Source organism: Urocitellus parryii, chromosome 2 (assembly GCF_045843805.1).
Source record: "Urocitellus parryii isolate mUroPar1 chromosome 2, mUroPar1.hap1, whole genome shotgun sequence".
NCBI classification, from domain to species: domain Eukaryota; kingdom Metazoa; phylum Chordata; class Mammalia; order Rodentia; family Sciuridae; genus Urocitellus; species Urocitellus parryii.
In genome coordinates this window covers 160,554,385-160,563,267 of record NC_135532.1, presented here as the reverse complement: position 1 = coordinate 160,563,267, position 8,883 = coordinate 160,554,385, and positions in this window count along the sequence as shown.

Here is an 8,883-nt window from a genome sequence, read left to right as displayed (position 1 = left end):
TGTTTGTTTTTAAAAAATTTCTACTGCAGATAAGTTAGGAATGTAGGCCTAATACCACGCTTTGCTGGGGTGAACCTTAAAAACATACAATTATAGGATCTGAAAAGCAGAAGGGTTTCTAGTTCCCTGTTTCTCAAACTCTCTCTCTCTCTCTCTCTCTCTCTCTCTTTCTCTCTCTCTCTGTTTGTGTGTGTGTGTCTGTGTGTGTGTGTGTTTATCTATTGATTACCAGTATCACAATCAACAGCGTGTGAGTAAATAATGAAAATTCCTGGGTTTTGCCAGAGAACAACTGAATGATAGTATTTTGCAGGGGAAGCTACAGATCAGAAAACCTACATTTTAAATATACTGCCCAACTTATTTCTATGCACATCAAAGTTTGAGACACACTGGCCTAATCCTCCCTTTCTTTACTGCCAAGGAGACTGGATCACTTCTCTAGCAAGGCTAATTCGTGTCAAAACATGAATGAGGCCATAGTTCTTCTAACCCCAGTCCTATACATTTTTCCTTATGCTTTGATGAAGAGACTTAAACTTTATTATAGGAACGATGAGGTCCTGTTTTGTGCAAACACTAAGTCTTGAAAAGCTACCCAATGAAGTAAAGTTTCCAGTTTTGCCAGCACTGTGATTTTATCAGCAGAATGCTAAAGGGAGTACATTCTTAAAGAGGCTTTAACTGGCAAGACCAGTTGCTTATCCCCCTGGGAAATACCCTGATGACTCAGAATGAGACACCTTCTGATTGAGTCTCTTCTTGCATTCAGTCCTGTTTTACTCCATTCTATTCCATGGTAACCTTGAAGTACAGCTGTTCTTACAGATACCTCCTTTTTATAGCAAAGATGTTTCCACTAAGGGTTTCATAGGGTGTGTTTTTGAACCATTCAGCCAAGATGGCAGCTTCTTGAAATCCCCTCTGTTTCTACTCCCTGAGCTGCTTTGGTGCAGATGTAGCCATACACCCTGACACAGGCCGAAAACATTGCCCATTGGGACCTCCCAGTAATTTCACTTAATTTTGTATTACATGCTGGATATCTTTGCAAAATTAATTTTGAACAAAATGGTCTACTGTCAAAAATAATGCATTTGCAAAATATCTATTGCTTTGAAGATTAAAATGGATTTCCATGTTTTGGAAATGTGAGTTGCTGTATCATTGCTATGGACCAAATGTGCCCCAAATTTATACTGTCCAATGGGAGTATATTTTAAGAGAGGATTTTTAGAAGTATTTAAGGTTAAATGCGGTCCTAATCCAATAGGATTGGTGGTCTTATTAGAAGAGGAAGAAAGATGGGCTGGGGTTGTGGCTCAGCTTAGCATATGCAAGACCCTGGGTTCATTCCTCAACACCACATAAAAATAAATAAATAAAATAAAGTTTTTCTGTCAAACTATAACTAAAAATAAATAAATTAATTAATTTTAAAAAAAGAAGAGGAAGAAAGCTGTCTTTATGTACATGCACCAAGGAAGGGCTATGTGAGCATAGGGTAAAATGGGGTCTGTCTGCAAGCCAGGAAGAGGGCATCACCAGGAACAGAACAGACTGGCAGTCTGACCTCGGATTTTGGTTTCCAGAACTATGAGGAATAAATTCTGTTCTTTAAGTCACATAGTCTGTAGTTTTTTGTCAGGATAGTCTGAGTAGATTAAAAATAGCCCTGGTTTCAAGCCAGGCACAATGACACATGCCTGTAATCCCATCGGATCAGGAGGCTGAGGCAGGAGGATTACAAGTTCAAAGACAGCTCAGCAAAAGTGAGGCTCTTAGCGACTCAGTGAGATCCTGTCTGTAATATATATATATATATATATATATATATATATATATACATATGTATATATATATATAAAATAGTTGGGGATGTTGCTCAGTGGTTGAGTGGCCCTGAGTTCAATCCCAGGTACCCCACCTTCACCCCAACCAAAAAAAAAAAAAAATTCTGGTTTCAGAAGTACATATGAAAATTCACAGTAGTAAGGCCCGGATAGACTCCTTCCTAGAACTCGTATTTCTCATTTGCTACTCTTAGTTTTCTGTTCGTGTGTGTGGCCTGCATAGAGAAACTCCCATGTGGCCTTTTAGCCTCTAGCTTCTGGGGCTTCCTTTGGCATCAGCAATGACATGATACACTGAAACCTGCCTTTATATATTCTTTCTTAAAAAAAAAAACTTAACAAAATTGTAAGCATGCAATATTGTATTGCTAATTATAGGCACAGAACTCTAGAACTTACTCATCTTGTTTACCTGGAACTTCATACTATATTGTATTCTTGCGGCAATATCTAACCTCTTGGGTGTGTATTCTCCCCCTGACCACATTTTGACTCATTCCCAAACCTCTGCAAGTAATGTACAATAAACTCAATGTGGCTCTTCTTTTAAATAAGTCGTTTCATTGACCCATATTTCTTTTGTGCCACCAGAAAGTAGAAGTCCTGTGTGACTGATAGATCTGCAAGGCCATGTCTTAAAAATGAGAAAGGAAACTATTTTTTTAAAAGATATTTGAGGGATGAAGACCTGATATATAGTTGTAAGTTGGCATTAAAGAAAGAGAACCCATCTTAAGAAAAGCAAAATCTAGTGAGCATGTGGGCATCTTTGGGAGAAAAGAGAGGGAAATGAGGTTTGTGTGGCTGGGAAGTGGCCCATTTCTGCTGGGGGTGGACTCTCTAGAATTACTGACATACCACAAAACCACAGGCTTGGAGACAGCATTCTCATAAGGGAGAAGGTTGAGCACAAGGTCACCCAAAGGCAGAGGAAAATATTTATCTTACTATTTAGAGTTGTTTTCCTTTCTTTAAACAAACTATCCTTTAATTCCATAGCAGGAGCTTTGTTCTGGCACTTCTAATTTATAAGCACACTAATATGTATTTATTAGTGATTTTCCCAGGAAGCCACAGCATCACATGAAGGCTCCTAATCATTTCACCGGGTAATGATTAATGTCATGTTACAGTTTTGCAGTACTATTGCAGTACTATTGGTGAATTAATAAATCAATCAACTAGAGCTCTGTCTGCACCTTATCAGTAAAGTAACAATCAATGAATATAATTATTTCTTGATTAATTACAGCTGTCAGTTCTTTCTGGGACATATGAACTGAGCCATTGCATTTCTTGGGTAATATCATTTAAATGCCCTGCTCCAAGACCAAATATATCATTTATTTGTTATTCCAATAATGTAAACAGTTATCTAAACCCTCTTTTTAGAAGATTTTTAGTGCTAGTAGAAGGTCCCTAAATAATGAATGTGCTCATTATTATGTTGATCATGAGAATAACAATATTATAGTGATTGGAAAATACCTTAGCATTCTTTTTTTATTGGTTGTTCAAAACATTACAACGCTCTTGACATATCATATTTCATACATTTGATTCAAGTGGGTTATGAACTCCCATTTTTACAAATTAAATGAAAACCAAAGAGAATAGAAGACTTGTCCAGACTTCATGAATCTTTAAGGATTTTAAGTTAGAGCAAGAATTGGTGCAGATATGATTTGTCTTCTTGAAGTTACTATTCATGAGAAATGTACTTATTGCTTAAGATTTAAATATCCAGCTCTGATTGAGGGTTGAAAAGAGGCAGCACATATAGAGGTAGATGACAACTCTATTCCAAGCAGAAATAACTAATGTCATTCATATGAAGCTCTCATGCTTCCTTCGGTGCACAAACATCAAATGTTGTTAGAAAAATGAGAAAAGATTATCAGTGAATAAAATATCTGGATGGAGACAGGCAGGCTCTGTGGTTTGATTTTTCTAAGATATCGTGAATGGTGTACTCTGAAGATGTTTTAGACGAGAATTGGGAGCCCATTCTCTAATACACAGGGAAAAACAATATAAAATTTTAATTCAGCCATGGATTCTTTACAATGGTTATACATTAATATTGCCAAGGGAAACTCAAAAAATCTCCCTTGCCCAGGCATCTCCTCAGGCCAATGAAATCAGAATTTCTGGGCTGGGGCTGAGGCACTGGTGATTTTTAACATTCTCTGGGTGACTTTAATATACATCTGAGGCTGAGAACTATTAGGCATAAAATTAGGGGAAAAAAAAAGAGCAAAATGTAGCGTTCTCCCAACAAAGAAAATAAAGCAATATTCAGTGAACTAAGTGCCATGCGACTGGCAATATCTTTTATATGTGGTTCTCTCTCTCTCTCTCTCTCTCTCTCTCTCTCTCTCTCTCTCTCTCTCTCTCTCTCTATCACTGAATCAGGGTTTAAACCCTAATCTTAAATTTGGTAACTTACTACACTCCCACCTAAGTCCTTTGTCTTAATGAAATAGGATTTCAGTTTCCAGCCAACAGAAATGATCATTTATGAAGTTTTTCACGTTCATGTAGCCCTGTGTCATGCACACTGTGAACTTAATTTATTCTTCACAACAGAGTTATGAATTAGATTTTATTATCCTCATTTTATGTGAGGAAAATTGAGCTTCAGAGAAGTTGAGTTAGTTGCCTAAAATACATCACTAGAGATGACGGAGCTTCTGATAGAGTGGAAGAGGGGACAGTCTGCCAAAGAAGAACTTTCTGGATTGATGAGTGTATTCTAAACTAGATTTCAGTGACGATTGCATATACGTTCAGGCAAAATCATATAACTACATTTAACAGTGGGAGAATTTTATGATATAAAAGCAACCCCAAATTTTGATGGTTCAATTTAACATTTTTTTCAACTTTGTGATGATATAGAAATGTACACCTACAACCGACCCATTTTTCACCTGCAGAATTGCATTTGATAAATTATCTGAGATATAATGCTTTATTATGAAATGTGTTTTGTGTTAGATAATTTTTTTCCAACTTTAGGCTAATGTAAGTGTTCTGAGCATGGTTAAGGTAGGATAGTCTAAGATATGATTTTGAGTAGGTTAAGTATGTTAAATACATTTCTGAATTAGGAAATTTTCAATTTATGATGGGTTTATTAGGATGCAATCCTGTTAAAAGTCAAGAAGGGCATCAAATGAAGACTTCATTGAATTTTATAGTGGCTTTCTGACATTGGTAGTTCATCCAAGAAGGAAGTTTGAAGGTTGTTGTGTACTGTTAACAATTGTCTTCCTGAAATACTTTGATTATTTATGAAAAGTATCTTTAGTAGAGCTGGATATAGTTTGTGTTGGGAAAAATTAAAATAAAATAATCACAGTTTAGTGATGTTCTCCTATACATATCTCAATTATATGCAATAAGATGAAACTGGCACAAGTTCAAATTTTTTGCACTTTCAGGGATTAAAAAACCTAGGGCTTTTTACATGCTAGGTAAGTGCTGTACCACAGAGTCCATTAGTCGTAATTTTAAGAGAAAACTAGAAGTTTAATTGGGGAAAAATCTTGATATCCAAATAGGGTAGGTCAGTTTGTTGATTGACATAGAACTCATTTTTGGAGTTCTTATATTTGTGTTGCAGATAATCCAATAATGTTTTCTTTCACAAGCTTAAAAAAAAATCTCCCAACAAATTTTAATACTTTTACAACATAGAACATGCATTCTGAATGGTGACAGTAGGTATGAAAAATGTTTTATTCTTTTTAATGTATAAGTCACAGTTATATATACAGTACTTAAACAGATGTAATTAAAATATAATAACTTGATTCTGCTATTAAATTTTATAGAGAGGAGGACAATCAGAAAAAAAAGTATAAAAAGTCTCTTTAGGGGTATGATAATGACAAAAGTTAAGAAAATGGAATAGATGAGAGGACAAGTAGTTTCAGGGAGCTAATCATCTCAATTGTCTTCAACTGATTATAGGAATTTAGTCTGGGATTTTTTCCCTCTGAATCTCCCTACTCTGAAGATCCTGCTTGGTCTAAAGTCATTAGCTTTGGAAAAAGAATGAAGAAACCTAAGATTCATTTAAAAATATTTGTAAATTGAAGATTTTTATTATCTCACTTTCTTTTAAAACAACATTATTGGGGGTGGGGATGTATGTCAGTGGTAGAGTGCTTGCTTAGTACATCTGAACCCCTGGGTTTGATCCCTAGCAAAGCCAAAAAAAAAAAATTCTTTTAAAACAGTTTGTGGAAAAGATATTGTCATTTCTTTCTTTATTTATTTCTTCCTTTCTCTCTCTCTCTCTCTCTCTCTCTCTCTCTCTCTCTCTCTCTCTCTCTCTCTCTTTCTTATAGATGAGGAAACTAAGGCCCAACAGATTAACAGTTTTACATTCTACAAAGAATACATGGCAGCTTCTGAGTGTAATAAGTGACTACAAGAACCTGAGTTTGATCTTAAAGTCCATGACTTCCCACCCACCCTGCCATACCCTACCCACTGATGGCTAATTGGTGAGGTGGTGTCCCATTCAGTTACCTTGAGTTCACTGAAAATTGATTCAGATGTTTGGGTCAGGATTTGATGTGTTCCCACAGTTCAAATTCCAGGGATGACAAACTGGTATGGTGGGGTGTCACTGAGATATCCCAGGAGTTCTGCATGGGGCTGGGAAGGGGCAGTCCCTTCAGGGATCAACCAGATGGGAATTTACAGGAATCCAAGAGGTTTGGCCAGAAGAGACCCAATCTCAGGATTGCAGAGAGCCATTAGTCACAACTGTACATTCCATTCCATATTGGTCAGTAAAGGAGAAGCACTTTGATCCCAAACAAAAGTTTGAAGAACCACATAAGTTTCAGCTACTTGTCTCTTCTGCTTCACAATATGAAGGGAGATCTTTTGTTCGCCATACTTCACTCCTAAATAGTGCATGCAATAAAAGAATGGTTGCTGATTTCAAAATTAGAGCACTGGCCAAAAAACTATGAACACAAAGCCTGCATTTTTCTTTTTTAAAAAAAATCTTGTGCTAAGAGATTTGTCAAAATCCTTCACACATTTTTAGAGTTCAACTTAACTCTAATTCTTCACTTCAGCTCATTGGGGCTGTTCTCAGATTTGAAGCATATGTGCAATTTGTAAACTGCTTTTTGTAGACAGGAACAGGAGTAGTATGCAAGTTACAAAGGTACTTTCTATATTTCATTCTCAATGGGGCTTTTTGGAATTGTTTTTCATTGCAGTAACACGTTCACTTTCTTTCTAAGGGCACCTTAGTGCCAGTGATCACCATTTCTTGGTGTTAGCTGGTATCATATATCTGCTTTTTTTTTTTTTTTTGGAACTTCTATTTTTCCTTTCTTTTTTTCCAGAGTCAGATTGTCATTGTAACTCTGATTAATGATCTACCCTTTGGGAGCAGGACCTGAACTTTGGCTTTCCCTTTAAGAACAAAAGTACATGTTTCCCATCACCCTGCTTTGCTAATACTCTACTCCAACCTCTGGGCAAAACAATTAAGTGCATGAAAGACTGCTTGATTCCTTTAAAAGGAAAGAAAGGAGGATATCAAATCAGAAATTAGAAGATAGAGGTTTAAGTGCTATGGTCATTTCCTTGTCTGTAAAAGAGAGATAAAAATGATGTTTGCCTCTCTCTAACAAAGGAGTACATGTGAATACACTTGAACTTTCACTTATTATTCACAAGGAAGGACAAACTGTGATTGTTACTTCACAATTAGTCAAGTTAATAGACGTAATGTTTTTCCTGAAGGACAAATACCAAGCATTTCACAAGAGGTTACAAGTCATCTTGCTCTGTGCTAGTCTGGAAATTCATTGGACTTGAGAAAACAGGAAATAAATACTCTAAGGTCTCAGGGAGTATTACAAAGGCACAATGAGGTGGGGGGTTGCTAGTTATTTTGATCTTAAAGCAATACCTGAAGAACGAGGGCTACTTGGGTGGTATCTAGGATGATAGAGAAAATGCTTTTAAGCTATGACCTGCCTATTGCTTAAAATATAGAAGCGGAAGGTTCTTGCCCTTGCACTTTCTCTCCTCTGATGTATACTGTGCTCCTGGCAGGCCAGAGTCTGAGGAGGTGATGTGCAGCTACCACTGGGTGTCTGTTCTGGTCCAAGTGGTTTCTTGGATATAAATACAATGCTGAATTGAGCTTTATCCCTGTTGTCCTTCTACAAATTTGGGGGCCATAACTTGATAAAACCACAGCTAGAAGCCAAAACTTTTGATGTTAGTTTTAAATTCACACTTCACTAGTGATGTGATGTGGTTTTCAGCAATTTACTTGACTCTCTCAGTCTCAGTTTGTTGTTTAAAATCCATTTACTTTCAACCCTTTTAAAATGTGCAACTCAATGATTTTCAGTATCTTCACAAAATTATGGAACTATCATCCCTATCTTGTTCCAGAACATTCTCATCACTCTGAAAACACACAAACAAACCCCTATCCAACAGCAGTCACTTCCCATTCCTCCCTCTGCCCAACCCTGGACAACCATGAATCTGCTTTTTGCCTCTCTGGACTTGTCTATTCTCAACATTTTATGTAAATGGAGTCATATAATACATGGTCTTTTGTGCCTGCTTTATTCCACTTGGCATATTCAAGGTTCATCTATGTTGTAAAACATATATCACTATTTCATACATTTTACAGCTAAATAATACTTCATCACAATTGATTATTTTGTCATTTTTTATCTTATAATTTATCACTCATCCACTCACTATTCATTGAACACCTACTGTAAACCAGCCTTGTCCTAGAATCTTTGGACACACTGATTAACACTTATTACATAAGTAAAGGCACAAATTTTTAACTAATATGTATGGAATAAATATGAGCTTTTCATATTCCCTCAATTAAAAATAAAATTGAGGTGAATGGATTATTTTTTATTTTTTTGAGAGGTCTTTGTCCATATAAGAGGCATGTAAGAGAGTACATGTAAGCTGAATATACCAGTACCTTTCTTAGAAGCCTGTTTTT